The sequence below is a fragment of the Corylus avellana genome, chromosome 4 (assembly GCF_965113065.1).
Source record: "Corylus avellana chromosome 4, dhCorAvel1.hap1.2, whole genome shotgun sequence".
NCBI classification, from domain to species: Eukaryota; Viridiplantae; Streptophyta; class Magnoliopsida; order Fagales; family Betulaceae; genus Corylus; species Corylus avellana.
The window spans coordinates 6,462,006-6,475,428 of NC_142493.1; positions in this window are offsets into that span (position 1 = coordinate 6,462,006).

A 13,423-nucleotide genomic window follows, 5' to 3' on the forward strand; every position below is an offset into this window, starting at 1 on the left:
TTATGCTATATTAACCACTAACATTTATGACATCTTTTTAATGTGGCACTCGAAACTTTTTGTGCACACTCACAAATATATATTCAAAAAGTTTGCCATGTGTTTCATAGTCAATTTGTATGTCATTTGCATAGAGCCCGAAGTTAAGGGTTAATTAATTATATCACTAGTTTATTAATTAACATCTATTATTTTGTGTACATATGAGCTTTTGTATGGATGTTATCTAATATAATATACAATATTGTACTAATTAATCCCGAATTCCCTACTAAAGTGTCACTCATTCTTCTTAAATTGTACTAAGAGCAACTGACAAAGTAGCTAAATTGCTCATAATAATCAAATTTAATTATTATAAACAATTTATCATCTCCAACAGAATTGTCAAAATAATAATTTTTTTCTTCTAATGTGAACGGTAAATAGGCTATATATATAGACTAGAAGCAATTTTATATTATTTTCTCTCTCTCCCTAAGTCATTTGTTTTAGTGAATGCATTTACTCCTTTGGTAGTTGAGTTTATGCGAAATATTAGTTGATGAATGCATTTAGTACTCTGAAGGAAATTTGTAGCCGTGAAAGAGACATGGTAGTTTTGTCAATGAATTTCAATAACTGATGCAGATAGTGATCGATGGACAATTTCTTCCCCTCCCTTGTAAGTGACTCAGTCAATGTGGAAATCCAATATTTTCCTGAGTATTAATTAGAAATAATATAATAAAAAAATAAAAATAATATTTAAAAGTAAGTAAAGAAGAAAATAGAGAATTTGTTTAAGAATATATATAAAAAAGCAGAAGCTAAAGTATATATATATATAGAGAGAGAGAGTTGTACTTTTTGAATAGCTATTTTGGTTACTATTGCTAAGGATGCTCTTATATATAACACAAAGTCAAGGTTATATGCGTTGTGAAAAAAAAATTTACTTATAATTTTGTTTAGTTGTTTGTTTGTTTTTTTTTTTTAATTTTATATATCTGAGCATGTATGTTAACTCAATTCTAAGATTCATTATATTTTATATGAAGTTGTGATAATGAAAGAAGTGAGGAATTTTCATGCAAATATCCACTTAATAATTTATAGATTGACCAAGAATAAATTCAAGAAAAGTCGACCGTTAGAAATAAAGGAAATGTATCATTTTCTATAATTAAATCCAAGAAAAGGTTTGGAAATTTATCCCAATGCTAAGAATCCACTAGCCTTGAAGTCTTGTAGTTCTATAAATGCTAATTAATTTTCTGTATGTTAAATTCCACACGCACCTAATTAAAAGGAATTAGGATTCTCTTCATTTTATTTTGAACCATTAATTATATTGAAGGGTATTTTTGTCCCCTCAAAGAATGAAAAGTTAAAAATATTCTTCTAATATAACTAATTAGATATTATCTGGCTCAAATGAAATTGAGTTGAAAAACAATCAGCACATACGGTGGGTTATAGCCTAAAGGCTAGTTGTGGTTTTTTTTTTTTTTTTTTTAATTATTAAAAAAAAAATAAAAATAGTTGGGTTATAGGCTAGTTCTTATAAATGGGAAACTTGACTTAAGACTCTTAAACTACCACACATTTTGATACGATCTTTCAAATTTCAAAAACTCTCAATTTTACATGTCTAAACTTTCAATTTGATGCAATGCACCAGTCTGTCAGATTTAAAACGTTAAAAGTGATAAAATGACCTCTATATCCCTATTTTTTTTTTTTATATATACAATTCCAAATTTACTCTTAATTTAAAATAAATAATAAATAATAAACGAAAAATCAAAGGGTAATTTGGTCTTTTTAGTCATTTCCGTTAGGAATTAATGGCTAAATATGACAGAGGGGGTCAATTGATTTAAATTGAAAATTCAGGTGGTTGAATTAAAAGTTTTTGAAATTTGGAGAGTTTTCTCAAATATGTGGTAGTTCAAAAGTTTTCCCTATCAAAAAACAAGAAAGTTGAAACCTTGTATGCCTACTCTTAATGGAGAGCGACAGTTGTTATCTTGTTTAATATGATGGATGTCATTTTATTTTGTTATAAAATAGTAATGCTAAAAATCTTTCTTGTGCATATCTTTCTTGTCTCACTCTAAAAATGATGTACCTTTTAAAATTACTATTAGATTTGTGATAGATTGTTATTGAATTTTGATCAAATGGTAATTTTAAAAGCAATCATTTCTGGACTGATATAAGAAGAACTTTTAGACTTGCTTTCTCGTTATTGTATAGGTTAGTCAATGATTGTTTACAGAGTAATGCTATAGGTAAGACTTTTGTTCATTTTTTATCTCTCAAATGTGACATGGCTTTTAAAATCACAATTGAATCAAAATTTAATAGTAATCTATCTCAAGTTCAATGTTAATTTTAAAAGTTACATCACCTTTAGGCAATAAAAGAAAGACAATAGTCCTAATTATAGCATTAATCTCATTTACCACTGCATATTGTTGTAATTAAAGGATGCTTATCCATTATATACTTAGAGCATCTCGAACAATCTAGTCAAATAGTTCATTTTCTCTCATACGGTGGACTAGCCAAAATAACTTTTGTGGCACATTAGATAACTTTTTTCTCCTTTTGGCTATTCAATATGGCACACTATATCAATAAAATATTAATGATTCTTAATTTCTCTTCTTCTTCTTCCTTTCTTTTTATTCTTCTTTAAGAAAACAATTAAAAAAAAATACTTTGAAAAATAATATTTAAATAAAATAGAGAGTAAAATAAAAAACTTATTTTAGTTTGCATAAAAAAATAGTTAAAATAAACATTTGTATTTTTTTAACTAAAAATATTTTAACTACTATTCCTACTAGGGTGCCATTTGGTAATGGACTTGGTACAAGTCCCAATTTTTAAAAAAGAATTTAACTCTTCAACATTCTTACTTTTTATATCACACCATTTTATTACCATTCAAACAAAGAATCCACTAAAAAAATAGGGTTAAATACTCCAAAAGCCCCTGTGGTTTCACAACTTTATTTTTTCCCCCCTGGGGTTTCATTTTTATCACAGGAGGTCCCTGTGGTTTTGATAAGTGACCAAATTAGTCCATCCGTTAGTTGACCGTTAGTTGACCGTTAAACTGACACGTGGACCAATCAGACGTCGACACGTGGCACATATATTAATTTTTTTAAAATTTTTTTTTAATTACGGTCAACTAACGGATGGACTAATTTGGTCACTTATCAAAACCACAGGGACCTCCTGTGATAAAAATGAAACCCCAGAGGGGAAAAAATAAAGTTGTGAAACCCCAGGGACTAATTTAGTATTTAACCCAAAAAAATAAATCACTTTTCAATACAAAAAAAATCAAAACTTCTATCTATTTTATATCACATCAATTATTTCCAAAACAAATATCACTTACCAAGTAGACTGACAAATGGACTTTTAGAATTGGCAAGAAATTGATCAACTAAATCTCCATGAAGCATGAATGTTTAACGTATTAATCTAAGGGTTGTCTTGATCACTTTTAAAATAGGGGTAATTACATTTTTCCCCATCAACTACGACTCATTGTCACTTTACCTTCATGAATTAATAACCCTACTGCTCGATCCTATCATCCTATCATTTTCTTCCAAAAACCCTCATTCCGTCAGTCAACCATGTTAAATTGGACGAAATATTCTCTTTTAAATGCTAAATCTCCTTAAAATACATAAATACTCCAAAATTAAAAATTAAAACAAAAAATATAAATATATAAATTAATTAATTTAAAAATTAAAAAAAAAAATAGGGGGATGGCTATCAACTGCTTGGAGGAGGGGGTGGCCAACGAGCCACCCCCAGAGGTGGCCAACTAGCCACCCCCAGAGGTGGCTGGGGGTGGCTTGCAGCCACCCCCCGACCCACAAGGGTGGCGCGCGGCCACCCTAGGGTGGCTCGCATGCCACCCCTAGGCCATGGGGGTGGCCGCGCATGATGCACCACCCCTAACCAAATCTGGGGGTGGCCAGCGAGGCACCCTAGAGGCAGCTGGGGTGGCCGCACGGCACCCCCATGGGTATGGTTGGCGGTGAGCCACCCCTGGGGGTGCCCAGCGAGCCACCTCTGGGGGTGCCCAACGAGCCACCCCAGAGGCGGCTGGGGTGGCCGCGCGGCACCCCCATAGGTTTGGTTGGCGGCGAGCCACCCCTAGCCACCAGTTAGCCACCCCTTCCTCCAATGAGTTGGTAGCCACCCTCAATTTTTTTTAAAAATAAATAAATAAATAACTTTTATATATTTATATTTTTAATTAATTAATTTATATTTAATTAGTAATAAGATATATTAACATCCTATTGGTGATGATGTGATACATTATTAGAATTCGTCAAGTATTTTAATAGAATTTGAGTACAGAGACTAAATTGTTATTTTGGTATATTCCCGATAATTTCTGAATTATTATTACTCATATATATATATATATATATATATATATATATATATATATATAGTCATTTCAAGTTTTTTAAAGTGGCTGGCTGACGAAATGGGGTTTTTTGGAAGAAAATGGTAGTTTGATAAGGTTGGGCAATATGGTTATCAGTTTATGGGACAAAGTGGTCCCCAAGAAGTAGCTCAATCAGTTGAGACCACATTTAATAAAGTGGAGGTCACTAGTTCGAATCCCCCTCCCCTCTCTTGTGCGGACATGTTAAAAAAAAAAAAAAAGTTTATGGGACAAAGTAACAATGCGTTATATTTAATGGGAGAAAAGGTAATTATCCCTTTAAAATATACAATTCTGATAGTATGACAAGTGGCAATTAATGTTGACTTTCCAAAATGATGTCACGGGGATATATAATTAAAATTATTTGATGGTTCTTGTTGGTGTTTTAGGGTTTAGGGTAAATAATCATTGACAAGCCTATGCAAAAACCAAAAGGTAAATACTTTGGCTCCATTCAGTGGAGGATTGTGCAGTGAATTCTTTTGTAAGTGATTGATTTGATATGAAGTACAGAAAAGTTTTGAATTTTTTATAAGAAAAAATAAAAAATCATGTGCTGTAGTTGATTTATTTTTTTCTTTGTTGAATAGAAATAAAAAGTACGTAATTGATGAGATATAAAATGTAAGAATATTTTGAAGTTGACTTTTTAAAGAAAATTTGGTTAATTGCCAAACGGAGCACAAGACCTTTATTAAACATAACAAAATGACATCCATATATATGTAGGCATACAAGGGTTGGGACATAACCAAAAAAATTTTATTGAGAGGGGATAACTAAAGTATTAATCAAGGGTTAAATTTAATTTTGATAGAGACAAAACTAATTTTTAGGCAGAGTATATGTATAGATATATAAACTATATATTAACTATATGTAAATTTTTTTTCTCTTAAAAAAAATTAACAATATATAAAAATTTAACTATAAATATATAAACTATATGTAAATGCGTAGAATAGTGAAGAAAAAAGACAAAACATTTGTTGTTTAGAAATGATAGAATTTATTCATTTTTTAACTATCTTTTAACCATCTCCGTAAAATGGATGAATCCATCATTGCATTTGTGTGAGAGTCGAAAAATCTAATAGTTAATCTGTTAAATTTATAAAATAAAATAAAAATATTAACGTATATCACTTTTCTTTTGTATAAAAGTTGCCATCGTGCAATTTCATGGATTTATCACAAGGGGCATATAAACCATGCATAATACCAAAACTGTAATAATAAACTTGAGGGAATAGGCCCACCAAGATATATATACAGCAAGAATTTGGTTATAGGTCCAAGGGCTAACTAAAGCCCACACATAGGCCCAAGAACCCAGATTCATTGTGGTAAGGGAAGAAGAGAATATACTCCAATAACAACAAATCGAACGATCTCACATATTTTAAGAGAACTGACTTCTACCTTATTTTTTATGCTTTCAATTGCTTTCCTATTAAGAGTTTTTGGTGTAAATCACAGTCGTTCATCAACAACAATTAAAGTCTATCAAAGTTTATAGAAGAAATGTTTGGAAATTTTAGGAGAGCTATTACGGTAGAGGACAAGTAGGTCGCTTGTCAAATATTATAAGGGTATATCAAATGCAAAGATTTTTTAAGTATGAGCATCTAGTACTCTCTCATTTCTTTTATAATTGATTGATTTTATAGGTTTGGCTGGTTTTACTTTTGATATTTTTTTTAAAAAAAAAAATCTATTTTATCACCAAATTACTTATGTTGATTGATTTATTGCCTTCATTATATTTGGTTAATATTTACATGGTTGTTAATTTTTAAATTCCATGTTATATTGGCATACGCCTATTCAACCCACATTATAGGTGTTATTTGGAATCTTGGCTATTATTTTTCTCAAATGGTTAAAGCTTGTCGTAAATAGCTTCCTGCTTCAACCCGCACGCAAGAAAAAGTTCGGTGATGCTATTAGCGGCGACTTTGTTCTTAGGACATTATGTTCTTAGGACATCCTTCTTCGGCACATTTCCGCAATGGCTTGGTTGTTTGTTGAGGTAATATGTCACAACATTCTCTGTATTTGAATATAGGAGGATTATATAAGAGACATTGTTGACGGTCGTTATGTCCCTTGACAAACATCTACCCAAAGTCAAAGTCCTTGCATTATTCATCTTCAACTCCCAAAAGTCTAACTCTCACACCTTCGCATGATGCTTCTGAAATCCACGACCTGTTCAAGGCATTCTGCAGATTTTCTGTTTCATGTTCAAGCTTTTGTCAAAATTGGAGACTTTAGAGATTTGCTGTAAATCCTTTACAAAATTCGTTAATCAAGCTTTCATGGTCGAGCCACACATCTCTTTCATTCTAGAAGGGAGAAAATTAAAAGAGAACCGCGTAGGAAGAGTTCTCATATATATTAATGATGGACTAACCTTCAAGCAACTTGCTTAGAGTCCCAGACAATGAGAATTATAAACGCTCCATTAAGTCCCAATGCCTTAGTGTGTACTTAACTACTTTTAAAATTATTTTGGGCCATTGAACCACTACCTTAAACGGTTACATGAGTGACACCTTGAATCAAAATTAAAATTCCTATAAATTTATTCAAGAACTTCATTTTGCTGTTCAATGATCACTTTGCTCTACTTCTAGTATATATGTCTACTACTTTTAAGAAAAGATAAATGTAAGGGAATGTTCCCGGCCATATGAGTTCTCCCCCACTTCTCCCCAATTTACGTATTGATTTATTTTCATAACAAGTGTTGATGAATTTTTTTAATAAAAATCAATGATTTTCATAAATTTATTTGTTACAAAAATTTATTAGAGAAATGCCAAAAGGCTCAAAACTATACTCCCATCCCATTTTCATTCTACTAGGCAAACTTGTAGTACTCATAAACCCTTGAATTTTTATTTATTTATTTATTTTTGTATTATTATTATTAACAACAGTTGATCTAAGCACTGATAGGCATTACCATGTTAGCCGAATGGGATGGAGTAAGATGATGGCATGTAACGCCCCGTGAATATCAATTAACTAGTAATTAACTCTATAGTTCACCTCCCAACCTTATTTCTCTCAGAACAAGACTCAAGGATCTCATCCTCTCCGAAGAGAGACTACTAGGGGTGCAAAGGCGGTTACGGTTAGCGGTTAATGGCAATAACCGCTAACCGTAACCGCCCTAGCGGTTAGTAAATTTCACTAACCGCAACCGCTAACCGCCTAGCGGTTAACGGTTAGCGGTTAGTGGCCGGTTAGCGGTTAGTGAAATAGATAACCGCCCGCTAACCGCTTTTTTAAAATTGGGCTTTTTTTTTTAGGCTTTTTTTTACCCTCATTTTTTTTTCTTGTATTTTTAATATCTTCTTGGGCCCAATTGCTATAAATATTTGAATTGTCATTGGATCATATGATTAAGTGTTGATCTTATAAACTTACAAACAAACAAAAATACTTCAATTGTAGTTATAAGTAACACATTGTTTAATCCAATGTCAATTACTTAATTTGATATTATATGAATCACATTGTCATTGTCATTGTACATGAATAATTGATTAAGTATTGGAATTGTAATTGGATCATATAGTTAAATATTTATCTTATACATTTATATTATTCAATATGCATATAATATAACTATAAGCAATTATATATATATATATATATATATATATATATATATATATATATATATATATATAATTCAAAATTGTTCAAAATTGTTAATTTTCTTTTTTTTTTCTTTCAAAAAATGGTTAAATTTCTTTTTCTAAAAAATGTTCAAAAAATACATTAATACTTCAATTGTGATTATAAGTAACACATTGTTGAATCTAATGTCAATTACTTAATTTGATATTATATAATCATATAGTCTCATTAAATTATATCATATGATTCATATGATTAATTATTTAAATTCTTATCATATTTACTTATAATCTTTTTTCTTTGAATTGAACTTAATATCTAATGGTAAATGGTAATGTTCAAACTCCTAAATCCTAAATTCCTAAAGTATCTAATAATGCTTTAATTAAATTGTAGACTTGTAGTTATAAGTAACATATTGTTTAATTCAATTGAATCAATTGTGATTATCATTGTACATGAATCATATGATTAACTTGTAGACTTATGACTTATGAGTTATGTCATAATATGTATTATTTATTATTATATAATCATATGATTTAATGATCAAGTCATCATGTGATATAATCATATCAATTATAGTGATAATATATAAATTACTAAAATTATAATGATAATACATTAATACTTAAATTATGTTTATAAGTAACACATTGGTCATTGTTTAATCCAATGTCAATTACTTAATTTGATATTATACGAATCATATCATCATTGTACATTAATAATATGATTCACTTGAAGTCTTGAATAAAGTATTTGAATTGTCATTGAATCATATGATTAACTATTGATATTATACATTTATATTATTCATATACATATGTAGACTTATATAGACTTATAGGTTTATAACATACATTGGAAATAAGTCTCTAGATATTTAATTGTTGTATTAGTATGAATTAGTATACTTATGAGTTATGTCATATTATATATGTATAATTTGTTATTATATAATCAAATGATTTAATAATCAATCTCATGTGATATAATCATATAAATTATAGTGATAATATATTAATACTCAAATTGTGATTTAATTATTTTTTAAAAAAAATTGTGATTTAATGATCAAGTGATTATATGATATAATCATATAAATTATAGTGATAATATATTAATACTCAAATTGTGATTTAATTATTTTTTAAAAAAATTGTGATTTAATGATCAAGTGATTATGTTATATGTATAATTATAAAAATATATTATATAAAAAGGCGGTTAGCGGTTAGCGGTTACGGTTAGTAGACCCAATAACCGCTAACCACTAACCGCTAGGCGGTTATGGCGGTTAGGCGGTTAGCGGTTAATGCGGTTAAACGGTTAGGCGGTTAGGCGGTTGGCGGTTATAGCGGTTAGCGGTTAGCGGGCGGTTAAAAACCGCCCGCCTTTGCACCCCTAGAGACTACAGCAGAAGACTTGTAACTAATGGACAAAGATAGCAATAAATTTAAACCATAATAATAATAAAGCATCATAACATAACTGGATCTCTAAATGTATGAGTCAAAAAATGATCATCAAAATAATAATACAGACTTCTAGTGGTTGTTCTAAAATAGCATCAACACCTAAGCTGAACCAAAGATAACATAATCACAATCCCGATCAACTCTTGTCGGGTAGTTCTTCAAGCATCCCATAGGGATTTGAGCTATGCCGGGTCCAAATTCTCAAAAATGACTTGAATCAAGTCCTTTGCCACCACTTATTGGCTCCCCGAGTCTATCATCCACTAAACTAGCTATGACAACATATATTTTCATAATATGAGGAAAAAGAATACAAGGGTAAGTCCGACGACTTAGTGAGTAAAAATTGACACAATGCTTATGCCATTTGAATGATGAACTCAGTTGTTGATAAATTTATGCATCATTATGACATGACAATTATTCATGGATGCAGTATAACTATAATATATGTTATAATTATGAGAATTGAGTGATAGTTCAAACTGTGTGGTCTATCTGAGGTATTACCTATTCTCCGCAAGGTTGGTGCTGTACCAAGGGACTTGTAATACAATGCCGATGCCCCAATCATTATATGCTATCATTCATAATCCTAGCAGCCCGACCGAATCTGACCTCAGGTGGCTCAAACTATTAATAATATATGTCTTGTAGTGACCCACTAATCATGGCTACTCCGGTCATGAAACAACCATTGGATCGAAGATCCATATAAAAAAACTCACACTTTTGACTATAGAATTAACATGTATTGTAAGCCCAAGGCTGTTATCCCGCACATATCGGTATACCATGTCATAGGATGCAATTAGTCTTATCCGTCTTTCACATGTATGCTATTACAAATCTCACCATATTCATTATCTTATTTAAGCAACATATTTTCACAAAGCAAAGTTCATAGCATATCAAAATGTATTTCATGAGAATTGTAAAAATGTATATTTGGTACACAAAATAACCGTGCAATGCGAAAAAATAACGGCAAGCATCCATGTGAGTTTGTACTCACCCAGGTTGTATTATCCTTCCAAAAATAACTTCGATTGGTCTATACTCCTCAAATATGTGAAAATGCCTATTATTAGTCCTAGAGCTAAAACAAACCCTAGCCCTAAAACTTAAAAAACAGCGGTTTTGCCTGGCCAGAGAACATTCTCTTGTTGGGCAGAAAACACATCTCAACCAAACTAGCTTCTGATCATATCTTAGCAGGTTCTAAAGCTACAAGAAAGGTTTCTAACATACTGTAGCTCAAAGTAACATCACCATGCAAAATAAAATATGCTAATTAATAACGAAATGCTAAATCAAGCTAGAATCGAGATTAAAACCTAGAATGACAATACAACTTCAAAAACAACAACCAAACTTATGGAATACTGTTTAAACAGAATGTTAACTAAGTAAAACACGAGTTAGAACAAGAAGGTTACCTCTCTTGAGCAAGACCTCCAACAAAAGCTCTCATCCATCTCTCAAACTCACCAACCACTCAAGTAGAGTTTATCTATGGCTCAGAAGGCAGAATGGGGTTTAGAAGGGCATGAGAGGGGGTATTTATAAGTTTAGAAAAGCTGAGGATGCTGTTATAATAGTCTGCAGTGCAATGAATATTCGGTGGTCCATGGCTAAATGTTTGGTGTACTGTGTGTATAGTGTTTTAAGGTTGCAGGCATACGTCTAATCATTACCCAACGGCTCAAAGTTTGGTCAACGAACATTTGGTGTGGTTCCTTAGCGAATGTTCGGCGTACAGTTTTACCCAGTGGTTTCTTAGTTTAGGTAGCGAACGTTCGGTGGTCTTTCTGGTGAAGGTTCAGTCAGTGTTAAAACACCCCCAAAAACTTCTCCAAACGGCTCCTAATGAACCAAGAACTCTTGCTAATTCTTCGACTAAGCAAATCTCAACCTAGTAATTACCCAAGGCACTATATCGCATTACAATATTTAATATGAAAAATTTATATCTCATTAAATCAAATGGTTGTTTTCAATTATTTATACCCCATACCAATTATTAGGGGTGTACAAGCGGTTGCGGTTAGCGATTAATGCATTTGACTGCCAACCGCAACAGCCACATCTCCTCTACCTTAAGCGGTTAGGAGTTTTAAAATAACCGTTGGTTAGCGGTTATTGAAAATCTTAACTACACCGCATAATAACCGTTAGTTTGGTATTTTTGACCTTCCTTAAGCCTAGGGGTAGGGGTGGGTATTGGTAGGGGCATTTTCGCCAACCGATTCATGAAAACCGGTGAAAATTAACCGACTTCATACTAAAAATGAATATTTTTTACTTTTTTGGTTAATTGGTTAGTCAGTTAATAGGTGGTCGGTTAAGTTATTTAATGGTCGCTTAACCGACAAAATGTTTTTTTATCGCCTACCAAAATGAACTGATATCGGAACATTATTTTTATTCTGGGTATCGATCGCCAGAAGTCAGTGACGGTTCTGTGGCGGTCGATAAGTAGTTAGTAGGTGGTAAACTGTTAATCTGTCTACCCCAACTTAAGCCTCATTTTAGAGGGACTTGGTATTTGCTTTCATCTAATCACCTGCTCATATCCAAAAAATAAAGCACCTAAATAACCTATAAATTTAGCTAAAACGTGTCATGTTTTAAGCGGCCACTTTATTTAAGATTTTTTTAGGGGGATTATTTATTATTTTTTATTGGAATATTTGATGGCTAGCCAAGGAGCTTGTAAGTTTGGGCTCAAAAAATCAAAAAAACTTATTGGGGAAGGTTGAGATACCCCCCTCAAACTACCATCCAATTGACAATGTCTTCCTCAAACTTTTAATTGTGACTATGTTCTCCTAAATTACCAAAACATTGTCAATGTCCCCCAAGGCTAGCAAAAAGATAAAAATACCCCTATAAGTTCTCAATAAGACAAAAATACCCCTATAAATTTGAAAAAAAAAAATTTAAAACAAAAATTTTAATTGAAAAAAATTAATATTTTTTTAAAAGAAAATTTTTAATTAAAAAAAAACAATTTTTTATAAACGATTTTTTTTTTTTTTGAAACTGAAATTAAAAAAAAAAAAAAAATTTAAATAATGTTTTAACAAAATTTTTTAAAAACAGAATTTTTTATTTAAAAAAATTTATAAAAAACGAACATTTTCAATTTTTATTAAAACAATCGACTTTTTTTTTTTTTTTCTTATAAAGAGGATTTTTTTTTTTTTTTTTTTTTTTTTTAATCTGGCCACTCCTTGGATTTATTTATTTATTTTAGTTTTAGGTTTTTTCTAGAAGTTTTAGTATTTAAAAAATAAAATAAAATAAAATAAAATTACTAAGGGTAGTTTCATCATTGGGGGGACATTGAGTTATTGACAATGTTTTGATAGTTTGGGGGGCATTATCACGATTAAAAGTTTAGAGAAGACATTGTCAATTGAGTAGTAGTTTGAGTGAGATATATCGACTTTACTCCAACTTATTTATTGAAGAGCTATGTTGTGATCGAAAGGCCCATTCAGATTTTTTCAGAGTTTTATTGTATGTGTACATGACCCATTATACATAATCCTGCCTCTTGCAATAATCCTTATACAGCTATGTGGGTAAATTTTGCTCGATCTACCATCGAGATAGAGTACTGTACACAAATGCATGGCTTCTCAAGTCGGAAGATTAATGAGCCCTTTGCATTATTTTGACGATTTCATTACCTACCATCTACACATTCTGAAACATTCAATTTGACATTTATCTTTTTGAATTGTCATGCAGGACTTTCTCACACGCACTCCGCCGGACTGCATATATACGTAATCTA